General features: G+C 49.3%; 1 protein-coding gene across 1 annotated transcript in view; it reads left to right on the top strand.

Annotated features, from left to right (window-relative positions):
• The window catches only part of LOC130265428 (histone-lysine N-methyltransferase EHMT2-like), a 432,673-nt gene that overhangs the window by 83,046 nt on the left and 331,244 nt on the right, over positions 1–18,383 (top strand).

The raw sequence follows: 18,383 nt of genomic DNA on the forward strand, positions 1-18,383 counted from the left end.
CATGTTACCAGATGATAAATTCACCACCCTGGGTGATCTAACACAACACTTGTTCTCCAAAATCACCACCCTCTGAAGCCCGCACAATGCCTGTTGTGTAAGAAGGGAAACGAGAATTCACCAGCCTCAGTGTCCTGCCAGCTCAGCCAGGCCCACTGGAACACTGGGGTCCACGACTACCAGGGACCACCAGAGAAACCCCCAGAACAGAAGAACACATGGGTAAAGGGGAGAGGAAATACGTTAATGATTTTGGGGAAATGATTACCATATGTGTGTTTAGTCCAGGACAATCAATGAATATGCATGCCAAATACAGAATATAAACAGAAACTTTCCTCTCTTCAGCATCATGGTGTTGGGGGTTGAGTGTTTTTCTATTACTGTGTCAATTTAAAGAATTTTTTCCCATTATCATGCCAATGGAGCTGGCTGGGTTACACTCAGGACCTTTGACAACTCTAGACAAAAGCAGTAAGTGGGAGCTGGGCTTCTGGGGAGGCGACTCGTGTTTCCGGCGAGTTCGGAGGAGGAGCCCCAGGTCTGCAGCCACGAGGCCAAACGCAGGCGAGCCAGACCCTCTGCAATCACCTGCCCTGCATCTGCCCCGCTGCAGCCTCCTGCCTCTGCGGACACAGCTGACCACCAGAACCCAAAGGGTGAGCGAGGAGCTGCCCTCTCCAGCCCGTTCCTACACAAGACCAGCGTGGCCACTGCTGTCCCCTCTCTCACCTCCGCTCCCGCCCGCCTCTAGGGCAGAGAGAGCATTCCTGCAGCTAAAGAAAGGACTGGAACCGAGTTATCTGTTCTGTTTTGTTGATAATTTTAACAACTGCTGTTGTTTCTGCTTGTATGGTTAGATATATCAGTAAAAGAGCTGTTATTCCTGCCCCCTTATCTCTGCCTGAGAGTCCTTGATTCAAACAACTATAATACTTGGAGGGAGTGAAATTAAAGTCTCTATTTCAAAGGAAAAATTCTGCCTTTATCAGCAGACGCCTGTCCTTCAAACTAGGACAGATGGCTTTGGGAAGAGATGTCCCCCCCATGCATCCAGCCAAATAAAGGATGCTGCTTTTTAATGCTACATTGGTGTTTAGGAATTTTTTAATTTTACTGAATTTTTGGTAACACTCTAACTCCCAAGGAAAAATCTGTCTTCTGCTGTTCAAAAAAAGAGAAGGGATGGTGAGATATATGGTGGTCAGATGCTGCCTGGCTGCAGCATGAAATAACTGTGCTTTCCCATATTCTGTGAATGAAGGAGGGGCATCAAAAATACTTCTACACTGGACCTACAGTGAGCAGACCTTGGCCTATTCAGGATGCAGATTTGGGGAGTGCCAAATCAATTAGTGATTTTTTAAGGGGAAATAGCCCTTAAAAACAAAGGGGTCCAGGAAAGATGGACACACTTCAAAAAGAAATCTTGAAAGAGCAGGAGCTGCCTGTATCTGTGTGCCAAAAAGTGAGCTAGCGAGGAAAATGTTTGGCCTGGCTGGGCATAGAGCTTTTTCCAGTAACGCAAGGGAAAAAGAGTGTGCATCACCTTTGGACAGAGGGTCAGGTACATAAGGAAGTTTTTGAGGATGTTGTTAGGTTATGCAGAAAGAAAATCAGAGAGGTGAAAGCTCAATTAGAAGATAACCTGGCTATTTCTATCAAGGATGATAAAAATTATTTTATCAACATATTATTGGCAAAAGGAGGGCTGAGGACAACCTCCATTCCTTATTGGGGGGGAATATGGTTACTGAAGATGATGGAAAAGGCTGAGATACTTAACCCCTTCTTTGCCTCAGTTTTCAACACTAAGACAGGTTGTCTTCAGGATAAGTGTTCTCCTGAGCTGGTAGATGGGGACAGGGAGCAGAACAGACCCCTGTAATCCAGGAGGAAGCAGCTGGGGACCTGCTGAGCCACTCAGATGCTCATAGGAGTCTCTGGGACCAGATGGAATCTAACCTAGGGGGATGAGAGAGCTGCTGGATGAGCTCCCCAAGCTGCTCTCCATCATTTATCATCAGTCCTGGCTCTCCAGGGAGGTCCCAGAGGACTGGAATTGCCAATGTGAGCCTATCCCCAAGAAGGGCTGGAAGGAGGATCTGGGGAACTCCAGGCCTGTCAGCCTGACCTTGGTGCCTGGAAAGGTGATGGAGCAGATCACCTTGAGTGCCATCACAGGGCACCTGCAGGATGGCTGAGGGATCAGAACCAGCCAGTGTGGATTTCAATATCTGCATTGATGATCTGGACGAGGCCATTGAGTGCACCATCAGCAAATGTGCAGATGGCACCAAGCTGGGTGTGAGTGTGGATCTGCTGGAGGGTAGGAGGGCTCTGCACAGGGACCTGGACAGGCTGGATCCATGGCCATAATCCAGCAAGGTGAGGTTTAACAAGACCAAGTGCCAGGTCCTGCATTTTGGCCACGACAACCCCTGCAGCGCTACAGGCTGGGGACAGAGTGGCTGGACAGTGGCCAGGCAGAAAGGGACCTGGGGCACTGATGGACAGCAGGCTGGACATGAGCCAGCAGTGTGTCCAGGTGGCCAAGAAGGCCAATGGCCCCTGGCCTTGATCAGGAGTGATGTAGCCAGCAGGAGCAGAGCTGCCATGGCAGCACTTATCTCCCCCCGCCTCTGCCCACAGACATTTCTGCTACAGCTCCAGAGAAAGGAGCAAAAGCAGGATCTCCGCTGAAAACTTTTCTGGGAGATTCTTTAATTTCTTCAAAGCCACTGAGAGCACAGCTCCTCATTGACACAATCTGTGACCACAGAGAATGTAGAAAGAATCAAAATGAGAAATGGCACAAGCACTCTCCCTGTGCTGTGCCGTGTCTGGTGAGGGGGATGTGGGGCATCTGCTGGCCAGGAGGCTGTGCTGCCTCAGGGACAAGAGACAGGCATGAGCCACAACACAACAACCAGGAGGAGGAATTCATAAATCTGTCCTCAGTGTGTGTTCATGTGTTTAGGAAAGCCAAAGCTCAGCTGGAGCTGATGGAGGCTGCAGGCAACATCCAGAGCAAAGTCAATTCAGTCACTGTGTTTGCAGTAAATGGCTGCAAAAGGAACATGTCAATCTGCTGCTAAATGAGGCAGGGAGGGGAAAATCTAGCATCATAGAATGGCTTGGGTTGGAATCCTAAAGATTATCCAATTCCAATCTCCTGGCATGGGCAGGGACAGCTCCCGCTGGACCAGATTGCTCCATCCAGCCTGGCCTTGAACACCTCCAGAGGTGGGGAGTCTGTAGCCGCTATGGGTAACCTGTGCCAGGGTCTCACCACCCTCACTGGGAAGATTTCTTCCCAATGTCCCATCTAAACATGCCCTCCTTCACCTCATGGCTATTCCTCCTTGTCCTGTCACTCCAGGCCTTTGTCGAAAGTCCCTTTCCAGCTCTCTCAAAGCCCTTTAGGTGCTGGAATGGGCACTAATGTCTCCATGAGCCTTCTCATACCAAGGCTGAACAGCTCCAGCTATCTCAGCCTGGCTCCAGAGCTGAGGGGTTCCAGCCCTGCAAATGTCCATTGTGACACTGCAGGGTTCCTGTAACCAAGGGTCCATTGTCACACCATGTGGAACCATGGAGACTCTTGTGACACTGGAGTGCCCCATGGAAACAAGGGACTGTTGTGACAGAGCAGAGCCCCATGGAACCAAGGAGACCCTTGTGACACTGAGGTGCCCCATGGAAACAAGGGACCGTTGTGACATTGTGGGGCCTCAAGGAGCCAAGGGGCCTTTCTGACACTTCAGGGCCTGCTGAAAGCAAGGGGATCATTTTGGCACTATGGAGCCTTGTATAAGCAAAGGCCAGTGAGGCACTGCAGGGCCTCATGGAACCAAGGGCTATTTTAAAGCTGCAGAGCTAGGCTTACTTTTGGGACACTGAGGCATCTGATGGAACTGATGAGAATTCGTGACACAGTGAGACCTTGTGGAAACAAAGATCCATTGTGACACTTTGGGGTCTCATATAACAAGTAGTCCAACTGTTATACTGCAGAGCCAAGGAGATCATAGTGACACTAGAGGGTCTCATGGAACCAAAAGCCATTATGTCACTTTGGGGTCCCCATGGAATCAAGGCGACCATTGTGACATGATGGGACTTCATGAAACAAAGGGACAATTGTGACACTGCAGGGCCTCATGGAAGCAAGGGTCCGTTGTGACACTGCTACCAAAAAATCGCAAAAAATAAAAGAAAAAATTTAATACCAAGGGAGCAGTAAGAAGCAGCATTCTTTATTCAGCCAGAGACACAAAAGGAAATAGCTTCTATCAAAGGTGTGAATGCTGAGTACTGGAAAGTTCCTGCTTACAGGAACTTATTTTACATAGATATTCTGTGATTGTCCCAGAACAAACATACATATGATAATCCTTTCCCTGAAATCATTAACATATTTTCCTTCCCCTTCACCGATGTGTTCTTCTGTCCTGGGGGCCTCTTTGATGGTCTCTGGTGGTTGGTGATGCCAGAGCCACACCTGACTGCCCAATGAATGTGGGAACAAACTGGACTTCTGAACTGCAAATCAATATGATTTTGCAGAAGCCAATTTATTGTTTACAATTCACCCCAATTATATATTTCTAGAACCATCGCCCACATGGGAACACACTTTACAATTGGTAATTTTAGATATTGATCCACCGCTTCAACCCGTCAAAAGTCTGTAATTAGTGGTCTTCAAAATCTTCACTGCTCCTCGCTGTCTTGAATATTCTAATCTTGGTATTTGATGTTTTCAACTTCTTCTCTCCCGATTTAGCATATTTGATGTTCCAGCGGCCTTGGGGGATTTCAAACAACTTATCAAAAACTCCCAAAATTTTCATATGCTGTGCACCTGTTGTAAACACTGGTCTAAACTAAGAAATACACAAAAACAGCTAGCATGTGAAAGAGACATGAGAACTAACAGCAAAATGTGCAGAAATAACTGAACAGTAAAACATAGGAAATAAATATAGTTTTTGGCTGGTGCACACACAAGGCCCAAATTTGTACAGACATGTCCACAGAGGTCCAAACCCTGTTCAGCCTTACAACGGGTGAGCTGTTAAAAGCTGGCACAACTGGAGCTGGTCACCTTCCAATTCTCCTTCTCACACAATGGGCACTGTGCAGTTCCATGGGCCAGCTCCAGCCCTGGCTCCAGAGCTGAGGGGTTCCAGCCCTGCAAATGTCCATTGTGACACTGCAGGGTTCCTGTAACCAAGGGTCAATTGTCACACTGTGGAACCAAGGAGACCCTTGTGACACTGGAGTGCCCCATGGAAACAAGGGACTGTTGTGACAGAGCAGAGCCCCATGGAACCAAGGAGACCCTTGTGACACTGAGGTGCCCCATGGAAACAAGGGACTGTTGTGACAGAGCAGAGCCCCATGGAACCAAGGAGACCCTTGTGACACTGGAGTGCCCCATGGAAACAAGGGACTGTTGTGACACAGCAGAGCCCCATGGAATCAAGGAGACCCTTGTGACACTGAGGTGCCCCATGGAAACAAGGGACCGTTGTGACATTGCGGGACCTCAAGGAGCCAAGGGGCCTTTCTGACACTTCAGGGCCTGCTGAAAGCAAGGGGATCATTGTGGCACTATGGGGTCTTGTATAAACAAAGGCCAGTGAGGCACTGCAGGGCCTCATGGAACCAAGGGCTATTGTAAAGCTCCAGAGCCAAGCAGAACTTTGGGACACTGAGGGGCCTGATTGAACTGATGGGAATATCGTGACATAGTGAGATCTTATGGAAACATGGATCCATTGGGACACTTTGAGGACTCATTTAAGCAGGAGTCCAACTATGACACTGCAAAGCCAAGGAGATCATGATGACACTACAGGGTCTCATGAAACCGAGGGGCCATTGTGACACTGCTACAAAAAATCAGGAAAAAAAACCCCAAAGAAGCTGATTAACACCAAGAGAGCAGTAAGAAGCAGCATTCTTTATTCAGCCAGAGGCAGAAGGGGAGAATAGCTCCTCCCAAAGTTGTGCATGTTGAGTACAGGGAAGTTCCTGCATAAAGACTGTCTTTTACATGTTCAGTGATTGTCTCAGAATAAACATACATATGAAAATCAATTCCCTGAAGTCCTCAACATATTTTCCATCCACTTCACAGATTTGTTGTTATGTTCTGGGGGTATCTTTGGTGGTCTCTGGTGGCATCTTTGGTGGTCTCTGGTGGCTGGTAATGCCAGTCACATCTGACTGCTCAATGACTGCTAAAAGTTGGCACAACTGGAACTGGTCTCTTTCCAACTGTCCTTCTCACACAATGGACCTTGTGCAGTTCCATGGGCCAGTGGGTTTTGAAAAACAAGCATTGCATGTGCTCCCCTGGTAGAGATGGTTTTTCATAAGGTAACATCCCCTCTTTGAGGCTTGTGAAGCTTCTCTTCAAGCCTTTCTAAGCCTCACATCAGTGTCTGCTGGAATTCAATCTTTCTCCATTCCCCAGTAGCCATGCATTTCCCTTCTCCAGCATTACTCTCCAGCACAGCCATGGAGGCTCTTTGGGCTCTTGGTATTTCCTGCAGCCAGCAAGGCCAGCTGAACTCTGTCCTTGCAAAAGCCAGCCCTGCCCAGCACAGGCAATGCAGAACAATTCCCTGGGTGTGCCTGGCCTTGCTGTCAGCCCTGGCAGCGGCTCCCTGGCCCCTTTGTGACGCACTGGCCCAGCCATGGTGGCACAGCTCCTGTGCAGGCCCAGCCCAGGACAGGAGCATTGCGGGTGGGAATGGCTCCTGTGCCGTGGTGCCCACAGCATCCCTGGGGCTCTGTGCCCCATGGCATCCCTGCTGGGCAGCCTCTGTCAGCTCTTGCAGAGCCCATGGCACCTGTGGGCCTGCACTGACAGCCCTGCCCCGGGCTCTGCCGGGCTCTGGGCCAGCAGAGAGGCCGGGCAGGGCTGGCCATGGCCAGGAACAGGCCCTGAGCCCCGCAGGAGGATGGAGCTGGGCCACAGCCAAACTCAGCCCAGGGCAAACCTGGGCTGAGCAGCCAGAGCTGGCAACGGCTGGGGACAGAGGCTGGCGGTGGCAAATGTGTGTGGAAGTGTTTCAGCATAGACTGGATGTGGCACTGAGTGTCATGGTCTGGGTGACAAGGTGGTGCTGGATCAAAGGTTGGACTTGATGCTCTCAAAGGTCTTTTGTAGCCTGGGTGATTATGGGATTATTGCAACACTGCAAGGCCCTGGGGAAGCAAGGGATCATTGAGACACTGCGGCGCCCAAGATCCAAGGGACTTTGGGACACCAAAGGAGTCCCATGGAACCAAAGGGACATTGTGACACTGGGAGGCCTCATGGAATCATAGAGAACATTGTGACACTCCAAGGACTCATCGAATCATGGTATACCAAGTTAGCTGCAAGTGTTGTTCTACTGGGGGGTAGGAGGGCTCTGCAAAAAGACCAGGACAGGCTGGATCCAGGATCCAAACCAAACAAGGTGAGGTTTAACAAGACTAAGTGCTGAGTCTTGCACTTTGGTCACCACAACCCCTGCAGTGCTCCAGGCTGAGGACAGAGTGGCTGGACAGCAGCCAGGCAGAAAGGGATCAGGGGGTATTGATGGACAGCAGGCTGGACATGAGCCAGCAGTGGCCAAGGTGGCCAAGAAGGCTGATAGCACCTGGGCTAGATGAGGAATGGTGTGGCCAGCAGGACCAGGGCAGTGATTCTTCCCCTGTGCTCAGCACTCGAATGCTGTGTCCAGTTCTGGGCCCCTCAATTGAGGAAGAACATGGAGGGGCTGGAGTGTGTCCAGAGAAGAGCAATAAGGCTGATCAGCATTCTGGAACACTGGTCCTGTGAGGAGTGGCTGAGAAAGCAGAGGTTGTTTATCCTGGAGAAGTGGAAGCTCAGGGGAGACATGGTGGTGTCAGGGCACGGGGTGGTCTTGCTGAATTCCAAGGTGTTTTCCAGCCTGGATGATTCTGCTTCTGGAGATGGAAGAGTAAAGAAAGCAAAGGTGAAGCAAAGGAAATGCTCAGGGCTCTTTGGGGATGGCGATCAGGCAGCCCTGGCTCTGATAACAATGTCTGCAGTGGGACAGGAAACTCAGAGCTCATGGGAACAAACTTTCTGGCTGACTTCAGAGGCCACAACAAAAAACCTGAGTGGTTTCCCTCCCATCCCCCAGCCCTTGCTGGCCTCAGGGGCTGATGGCATTTGTGCTCACTCAGCTCCATCTCCCCACAGCAGCACCGTGGGGGTGCTGACGCCTGCTCTGTGCAGTGCAAACAGGGGCTCCTGACCCAGTGCTGCAGTGTCTGTGCCTGCAAGGATGTGGCACCTGTGTGAGCTGGGGGAGAGGCCAGGGCTGCAGAGGGGGGATGTTGTTGGCAGGTGCATCAGGACAATCTGGGATGCTGCTCTGGGGTGTCCAGCGCAGTGGGGATGGATCAGCCCCTGCTCTGCTGCTCCTTGCCAGGGTCTCCCCCTTGCAGGGACCTTGCAGAGCACCAGCCATGCTGTTTGCCCCCAGCCTGCCCATGGCCAGCCTGAGGCTGCTCACGGGGGTTTTCTCTGCTCAGCATTGGCTTGTGTCCTGGTTTCAAGGACAGGTGTCTGCCGATAAAGGCAGAAGTTTTTCTTTGAAATAGAGACTTTAATTCCACTCCCTCCAAGTATTATAATTGTTTGAATCAAGAACTCTGAGGCAGAGATAAGGGGGTAGGAATAACAGCTCTTTTACAAATATATCTAACCATACAAGCAGAAAGAACAGCAGTTGTTAAAATTACCAACAAAACAGAACAGATAACTCAGTTCCAGTCCTTTCTTTAGCTGCAGGCACACTCTGTCTGCACTCAGTCCCGGTGCTGCAGACGGGGCAAAACCCGACAGCAGCAGAGAAGCGGGCGGGAGCAGAGGCGGGAGAGGGCAGCAGCGGCCACGCCGGTCTCAGGTGGGAGCGGGCTGAAGAGGGCAGATCCTTGCTCACCGTTTATGTCCAGGTGATTAGCTGTGTCCTCAGAGGTAGGAGGCTGTAGCAGGGCAGATGCATGGCAGGTGATCGCAGACCGTCTGGCTCTCCTGTGTTTGGCTGCGTGGCTGGAGATGGCGCGTGGCTGGAGTCAGGGGACCTCCTCTCGGCTCCGCTCACTGGAAACACAAGTAGCCTCTCCGGAAGCCTCTCCCACCTCCCCCTTTGTCTAGGGTCATCAAAGATCCTGGGTGTAACCTGGCAAGCTCCGTTAGCATGAGAATAGAGAAAATTCTTTTAATTGTCACAGTATTAGAAAAACACTCAACCCCCAACAGCCCTGCAGGGTCACAATGGCCCTTTGGTTCACAAGGCCCTATAATGCAACCATGGCGGCTTGGTTCCACAAAGTCCTGCTGCATCACGATTGCTCCTTGGGACCCTGCAGCCCATCAGGTCCAAAATGATGTCCTTGGTTCCACGGGGTCCCCACAGTGTCACAATGGTCCCTTGGTTCCATGGGAGTCCCACAGTTTCTCCATGGTCTCCATAGGAAGGAAACCATTAAGCCCCAGTGTTTCAGGGTCTGATGAATCCACCAGAATCCAAGGTCAGAAAGACCTGTGCATCCTGGCAGGTTTCTCTGTGAGGAATACTTGTATATTTCAAATTTGGAATGTTGAATCCAAATTTCAGCCCTTTTTCCCTAGAGGAGAAGGCCAGTTCTTTTCCATAGAAGGGAAAGCATGCAGCCCCTGTGTTTGGAAGGCAGTTGAAAGCCAGCCCTCAGGAGGCCAAGGCCAGCCAGACCTTTCTGTAATGGCAGCTTTTGTGTAGGTGCAATCTTTAGATATAGGACATTTGAAGGAAGAATCTGAATTTCAGCCATGGGCATCTGGAGAAGATGGATGGTTCTTTTCCATAAGAAGGAAAGCAGAGACCCATTGTTTCAGGGCAGATTAGAGGTGACCACCAGAGGACAAGGCCAGCCAGAGCTGTCTGTCCTGGCAGCTTTTGTCTGGGAGCAACGCTTGGAGATAGGAATTCTGGAGGAAAAGTACCAATTTTGGACATTGGTGCCTGGGCAGGAGGGATAGCTCTTTTCCATACGAAGGAAAGCACTGAGCCCCAGTGTTTGAAGGCAGGTGAGAGCCAGCCCTCAGGAACACAAGGGGAGCCAGACTTGTTGGTAATGGCAGCTTTTGCCTGGTAGCAATGACTGGATATACGGAATTTTGGAGGGGGAATCCCAATTTTGGCCATGAATGCTTGAATGAGAAGGGCATGAAAGAATGTGGTTTTGAGGAAAACTCAGAGCCCCAGGGTTTCAGGGGAACATGAGAAAAGACTTTCGACATATCAAGGGCAGTTGGAGCAGTCAGGCCAAGCCAACCAGACCTGTTCTTGTTTCCTTGTTTCCATTGGGCCCCACAGTGTCAGTGTGCTCTTTTTTCCATGAGGCTCCTGTGGAGAGTTAGGGAAATGTGTGCGGAAGACACTGGGCTGTACGGTGAGGCAGAATCCCCCTCCCCCTCACAGTCAGACCTCAGCTCCGGACCTGGGCGTGCACAGCCCAACGTGAGCTAGAGGAAATTACACTGACTGCCTAAGCTATAAAGACCCTTGTGACACCTCAATAAATGCCATTTGCTGTCCACCACGTTGGTATCCTGGAGCATATGGACCCAGTGGCTCGAGGTTAGGGCCTCCGTGCCGGACTTCAACCAAGTCGCTACGCAACAGGCTCCATAGTGTCACAATGGTCACTTGGTTCCATGAGGCCTTTCAGTGTCAAAATTGTCTCTATGTTTCCATTAGGCCTTGCATTGTCACAACAGATCATTGGTTTCACTGAGCCGCACAGTGTCACTACGGTCTCCTTGGCTCCACAAGGCTCTGAAGTGCCGAAATGGCCCTTTGGTTTCACAAGACCTCAAAGTGTAAAAATGGCCTCCAGGATTCCATGAGACCCTGCTGTTTCACAATGCACTTTTGGTTCCATGGTGCCTCATAGTGGCACAATGGTATCCTTGGTTCCACGGTGTCAGAATGGACCCTTCATCCCGTGTCAAACCCACAGTCACTGTCATCCCCTTGATTCCATGAGGCCCTGTCATGCTATAATGGCCCCTTGGTTCCATTGGGTCCCAAAGTGTCAGAATCATCTCCATTGATTTATGAAGCCTTACAATGTCGCTGCGGTCCCCTTGGTTCCACGGGGCCCCACAGTGTAACAATGGACTCTTGGTTCTATGAGGTTCCTCAGTGACAATGGTCTCCTTGGATCCACAGTGTCACAATGGCCCCTTAGCTCCCTGTGGCCATGCAGTGTAACAATGGCTCATGGATCCATGAGCTCACACAGTTTAACAATGGAACCTTGGTTCCACGAGGCCTTGCTGTGTCACAATGGACCCTTGGTTCCATGAGCTTCCCATAGTGTCACCATGGTCTCCTGGAATCTGCATTGTCACAATGGACATTTGGCTCCATGGGACCCTGCTGTGTCACAATAAATCCTTAGTGCCATGAAGCTCTCGAGTTTCACAATGGTCTGCTGGTTCAACTGGACTTGGAGTGGCACAGTGGCCCCTTGATTCCATGAGCTTCCATAGTGTCACAAGGTCTCCTTGTTTCTGCAGGATAATAATGGACCCTCGGTTCCATAATGTTCCTAAATGTCACAGGTCTCCTTGATTCCATGTGGCTCTGCTGTGTCACAATGGTCTCCTTGATTCCATAATTCCCCACAGTGTCACAATGGAGCCTTGTTTCTGTGAGACTCTGAACTGTCACAATTGTCTCCTTGGTTCCATGAGGATACAAAAGCTCCACATAAACATTGAGCAACATCATCTTAACACACCTGGGAACATTTGTTTGCATTCTAAATAGGGCTTAAATGTGAGAATGGCACCAGCAATTTCCATCTGCAACAGAGATGCAGGGAATGGACAGAGACAGAGAATTCAGGTGAAAGACTCAGAATTCTGCTTACAAAGGTCATTTCTGGTCATACTCTCCCTTGTAGAAAGGTGACATCATTCCAGGCAGCCTGTACTGAGCATGTGGTTCCTCAGTAGGATTTGTTGTTCAGGAAACTTGCTCAGGCTTTTCCATTCTTTCCTCACAAACAGGAAAATTTCTCCTGGACTGTGTGCAGGTAGAGCCCTGAGGAGAGCAGGTGGGACATGCTTCAATGGGCTGGGACACCCAGCTGTAGAGCTCAGGGGACAAGATTCTGATGCAGGGCACAGGGATGTGAGTCCCAGTCAGACGGGCAATGTCAGATATGCTGAGGCTGGGAGTGAGGAACAGGTTGTCCAAACAGGGTCAGACTGCAAAGGGACTCATTCTTCTGTGTGCCCAGAGCTCCTAAAGGGTCATTCAGATTTATGATCATCTGTGGAATGCTTCAGTCACAGCTTCTCTCAGCTAAAAAAATAAAAAAATATTCTCTTGACTAAAACAAAAAAATGAGATACACTTTGAAATCTGCCTCCTTAAAAGAACTCCAAATTGACTCGAATGAGCTGCTCAGGCCCTGGAGACTTGAAGACAATTGAAGGAAGACAAAGAGTTCCTGAGGGCGTTCAGTATTTTAATCAGCCCCACGATGGATTTGGGAATGAGTCCAGGACCCTCAGGCACTGAGAGAAGGTGGAAGAAGCTGCTCAAGGAGTCAGAAGCAAAACTCCAAGTCCTTTGGAGCATCACTGGCCCCACTGAGGGCAGGGACTGCCAAAGGCTCCCCAGGGACTGGTGAGAGCAGATCCTTGAGGGCAGGATTGCAGGAGCCAAAGGCTGTGAGCAGGAACTGCAGTGCTGAGCAAGGCCTGGGCTGGTTGGAGGCAGCAGAAAGGCCAAGGGCTGAGCCCAGGCCTGGCCCAGCAGGGCCTGTCCCTCACGGGTGGCTCGGGGCTGTTCCTGGGGCACTGGGATGGGAGGGGCAGCAAGGACAAATGGCATCACCCTGTGTGACACTCCAGATGCCCATGGAACCAAGGGCCAGTGTGACACTGTGGGGCCTCATGGAAACAAGAGGCCATTGTGAGCCTGCAGGGCTGTAACACCCCAGAACACTGAAATGCTGGGGGGGACTAAAGGTTCCTTTACTCGAGCTTGGTGCACAGGAGAAATACCTGCCAGATATTCTCAAGAAGTCAAAATGGCAAAAAATTTTACTGACAAAGTAAGAAAAAGAAAGAAAAAGTAAGAAAGTAAGAAATTCAAGGAACTTTGGAAAAGAATTTAATACAACACCCAATTCAACATAAAAACACTTATCATAGCAACTCGAATAGCTTAGCCCATTTAACCTTAGAAACCTTCAAACACTTAAATAGCTGTGGTACACAAAACTCTTTGATAGAAAGCGTATTAGAAGGAGAGGAAAGAGAGAGAGACAGAAGCTCTATAGAAAGACACACACATGGCTACCATCTCCTAGGGTCCCAGTGTGGGTGAGACACAGACCCAGCAGAAGGCAGGGTACAGACCATGGGCTGAGCTCCTGCTCTGTGTTTTAAGCCCCTGGGCCTTTGTGGGCCTCCCCACAGGTGGGACTTGTGATTGCTCAGGCAATCAGAGTCTGGGTCAGCACCAGCCTCCTGTGTGACTGACTGACAGCTCATCCCGAGGTGTCTGGGACATTGATCTCATCCAGCCTCTGACAGTGACCATGGTGACACTGCAGAACCTCATGGAACCATGGGTCGGTTGTGAGAAGGACAGAAGCAGATCCGAGGACACCATGGAAACACCATGGATTCTCATGGAACCACAGAGACCATTGTGACACTCTGGTGCCTAATGGAATCAGGGAGAACCCTTGTGAAACTCAGGATGCCTGTAGAGCAAAGGGCCAAGGATGAATCTGTGGGGCCCACAGAACCAAGAAGCCATTGTGACACTGAAGGAGAGAGAATTAAAATTGAAGACTTAAAGGTAAAAATACAGGAAGATGCTTTAGCTGGAAGGGGGCTGACAAGATTCTATGAGTGCTTAACATTCACTGTCTTTAGAAGAACAGAGCAAGGCCCTCTATCTTTAGAGGGCCAAGAATGCACAAACAGGGTGGAAGAGTGAGGCCCATTCCAGATAAGAGGGATTCTTTAGACCCCTGAGCCAGAGAAAATCTGTATCAAGGTCTGGAAAGCCACCAAAAACTAATACACATGTGCAAAGAAGGTGGGATAAAAGTTCAACAGAGGGGAAGACTGTTTTCTTCGTTCCAAAGACCCCCAGACAGCCACCGGAGTGACGAACAAGGAGCAGTGCGGAGTCGCAAAGAGGTGTGGAGCTAATCTTAATATGAAGCTGGGAGAGGTGGGGTTAGGAAACAAATATGTATTAGGTGCATTGTGCAGTCCCAGTTTGTAGAGAATAAAAAGAGAGGTGCAGGTCGCAGAAGGTGTGCATGTTTTTGGAGGAGCTATCCCTCATGCACCTCAGTGGTGAATAAAATACATACCTATAACTTACTTTGTGGGTTATAAAGTTTTTCCTCACATTAGTTTGGGTGACCCCCACTGCCCCGCTGAGATTTTGGGGTGCACCCTTTGCCCCACCCAGAGCTGGAGCCGGTGCAGTCTTCACTGACCCCACAGACCAAAGTGCCTGGGTGTACCCGTGCTGCATCCTCCCTCGTGGTAGCTCAGGGCTTCCTCTCACCCCTGGGAACCTCACCTGGAGTTTTGTGGTACCCCCTGAATATTGGGGCACCCCTTGACAGCCCCCCCGCTGCTGCGGCTCATCTGTGTCCATGTCGACACTTGGGTGCCCCAAGCATGACTTGGACATCCCCAAAAATTACCTGGATACACCTGTGTGCCCCTTGGACACTTTGATCACCCAAAACCCCTGGGGCCCCCCAACACTGGTGTCCCAAAATCTTCATTGCTTTGACAGGGTAGAGCTGGGGTCCCTAAATCCCCTTTGACCTCACTGGGGTCCTGATTGTCCCCATTTATCTTTACTAATCCCTCCCAGTGCTCCCAGTAACTCCAGTGCCCCCTCTTATCCTCCCCCAGTGCTCTCATTTCAACCAGTAACCCTTACCACTCAAGCCCAAATAATGGATAGGTCTGGTACCCTGAAATCCCCAAGTGACTTCAATGGGGGTAGACCTGGTTTCCCTGGATCCCCATTCATTTCAGTGGATAAACTTGATGTCCCAACATTTTTAGTGTTAAAAATCTCAATGTTGGGCTCAGAATTTCCAGATTGTGGGCTGAAAATGGGGATTTTTTTGCCTTATGTGGAGGCACAGCTCCAGCATGGACCACAAGTGTGGGATAAGGGATTCGGGATTGACTTCCAGGAATTCATCCAGGACTTCCAAAGCATCAGCATTGCAATCCTGGAGTGGAAATTCCCAAAATTCAGCCCAACATTTCCCCCAAATTTACTCAATTTTCCCCATTTTAGCTTCAAATTTCCACAAAACCCTTAATGAGTTTAATGGGTAGACCTGGTTTCCCTAAATCCCTATTGACTTCAATGGGGTAGACCTGGTGTCCCTCAATCCCTACTGATTTTTGATGAAGTAGACCTGGTACTCCTACATTGCCATTGATTCCATTAGAAATATCTGATGTCTGAAAAATCCCTATCAGGAGATTAATATTACAAGAGATGGGGCAACTAAGAGATGTTGTAAAAGAGGGTTAATTACCTCATGGCATCAGTCTTATAGAAATGTAAGACATTAAAGGTGTTATACTCAACACTACAGCATCAGAAGCTGTCTAATTCTTAGTTATAATGCCTGATGACAGTTTTTTAGCCAATCACATACTTCTACAAAGTTCGCTACTGTCTTTTTACACCAATCATTAATTGCTTTGCTTTTCTTGGCTTTCTGGCAATACTTAGTTTTTCAGCCAATCATATAACACTTCACAAACCTACACTGATATATCTTAAGGTTCTAACTAGGTTTGTAATAGGCTCTATTGCTAAACTTTAAAATCTTTTGCTATCTTACTTAATATTTTGCTTTGCTTACATAATACATATTTCTGTTTGCTTAAAATATATTGCTACTTAAACTATAAATTTATATTCTTGTTTTATGTTTATTTTACTTTTAATGCTGTTATTCTCTAAGCTTTCTCAAAGGTCTTAAGTCAAACCTGGTATCCATCGCTATCTCTGAGCCTGTATGCACCAGGCCCTAAGAGTTCTCCATGCCTGCATTTCCCACAACACCTGTCATCTCTGCCTCCAATTTCCTGCTCTAACTGGAACTTGGGGGCACTTACTCAGTCGTGTCCCTCACTGGGACCCAAGAATGGTAACAGAAACTTTGAAGTTCAATTATGACTGAATTCTTGAGAGGTTTCCTAACAAACCATTGCTCTGCCTTGATTTCCCTCCGGTGTGGTGCAGTTCATTCAGAAGGTTTTCAATTTTCAACTCCAGTTCTGGAGAAATATGTCAAAAAGATTCTTAGAAATATCCATTCCTATTTTAAAGGGTGCATTTTATTCCTGTTCTCTTTAGAACAGAGGCGATTGCAGCATTCTGTGATTGATATTTGTGAGAAATGGATTTGCAAAGGATTCTCAAAGCCTGAATGAAAGCTCGCACAGTCTTTAACACCTGTATGCAAACTCTGTGTGCTGACTTAGAAAGGCTGTGGAATAGAGACAACATTGTTGAGAGAGAGATTGAACTAGAAACAAGTTTCAGATGATGGCCTTGCAAAAAGACCAGATGTTTTTGAGAATTAGAACTGTGAAAGATGCATTGTGGCAAGACCATGTGGAGTAAAAGAATAGGTGATTGGTGTTAGAAGTATTAGCAGCATTGTGTGGCAAAAGCTAATAGGCTGAAAAACATGTCTAAGGCATTGTAACCAGGAAATAAGTTGGCTTTTGATAGAATGGCATTGAGTTTTACATCTCTTATGTTTCACTCTTCATCGAGACTGATAATGGAATAAAATCTTTTAAAACACCTCTCAGTGTCCCTGGCTCTGGAGAGTTGGGATTTTTCAACAGTGCTGAGCCTCTAGACATCAGTCCCTGAGAGAGTGTTTTCAAAAAAACTTCTCAAAACTCAAAGTCATATTCAATCTCGAAAATTTCGTGAAGTTTAATGGATTCCACTGAGGGACACGACTGTGAAAATGTCCCCAGGTTCCATTACAGCAGAACAATGGAGGCACTGATGACAGGAGCGGACAAACAAGGGAAAGATGTCTCTGATGCTGGGCAAACCTAAAGGAGTTTCAGGAATGCAAAGGACCAAGGCCTGAGCCCCAGCCCGTGGCAAGGCAGATCCTGTCCCTCCCTCATTGCTCAGGGCTCTTCCTGGGCCACTGGGCTCTGGGGATGTGCAATGCCAAGGGCAGGACCATGGGGCGGCCCCTGCCAGGCTGCTGAGCAGGGACAAGGAGGCAATGAGGCCCCAGCACATCAAGGCTCACTTGTCCCCTGCTGGCCTCAGGCCCAGGGCCAGCAGCCATGGCCCAAGTGCTGTAGCAGTTGGCTCTGGCAGGGCCTTTCAGCTGCTGCCCATCCCTGTGCCCTGTGCAGCCCAGGCTGTCCTACAGTGTCCATGCCCTGCGCCTCTGTCCCTGCAGGCTGTCGTCATCCCCCGGCTGCCCCACCTGGCTGGCCCCTTCCTTTGCTGACAGCTCTGCGTCCTGCCTGGCATTCACTATTCATTTCTTTCTCTTGCTTTCTCTACTATTTCAAAAGGATCCACTATCTCTGAAACTGTCCTTCAATCCCTGCCAGGGATCTCCTCTGCTATCCTCAGTCTGCACTGCACTGAGCACAGAGCTCCTTTGTCCCCACACAGTATTCATGTGATTGAGGCCTCCAAACACCATCTTGGGGCATCTCTGGACCCTCTCCAATGTGGTGGCAAAGGAAAACATTTTGCTTATAATCTACAAAAAAGCCAAGGCAGCAAGACCTGTCTGTCCTGATTACTTTTTTCTGGGTGCAATCTTTGGAGAGATGCAATTTTGGAGTTGAAGCCAAATTTTGGCCATTGATGCCTGGGTGAGAAGGGCAGTTCCTTTCCACTGGAAGGAAAGCACTGAGCCCCAGTGTTTGGTGGCAGGTGAGAGAGAACCCGCAGGAGGACAAGGCCAACCTGAGCTGTATGTCCTGACAGATTTTAGCTGGGAGAAACCCTGGCACATAGTGATTTTTTTAGGGGGAGCACCTATTTCAGCTTTGGGCTCCTGGAAAGGGGGGTGGTTCTTTTCTATAGGATAGGAAGCACAGGGCCCCAGTACTCCAGGGGCTGATGAGAGACAGCCCTCAACATGTGAGGATCAGCTGGACCTGTTAGGTGGTCCATGGGAGTCCAAGGCAGCCAGACCTGTTCCATCTCCTCTTGGCTCCACAAGGCCCCTAAGTGTCACAATGTTCTCCTTGCTTCTGCAGTGTCACAATGGCCCCT

The sequence above is a fragment of the Oenanthe melanoleuca genome, chromosome Z (genome assembly GCF_029582105.1).
Source record: "Oenanthe melanoleuca isolate GR-GAL-2019-014 chromosome Z, OMel1.0, whole genome shotgun sequence".
NCBI classification, from domain to species: Eukaryota; Metazoa; Chordata; class Aves; order Passeriformes; family Muscicapidae; genus Oenanthe; species Oenanthe melanoleuca.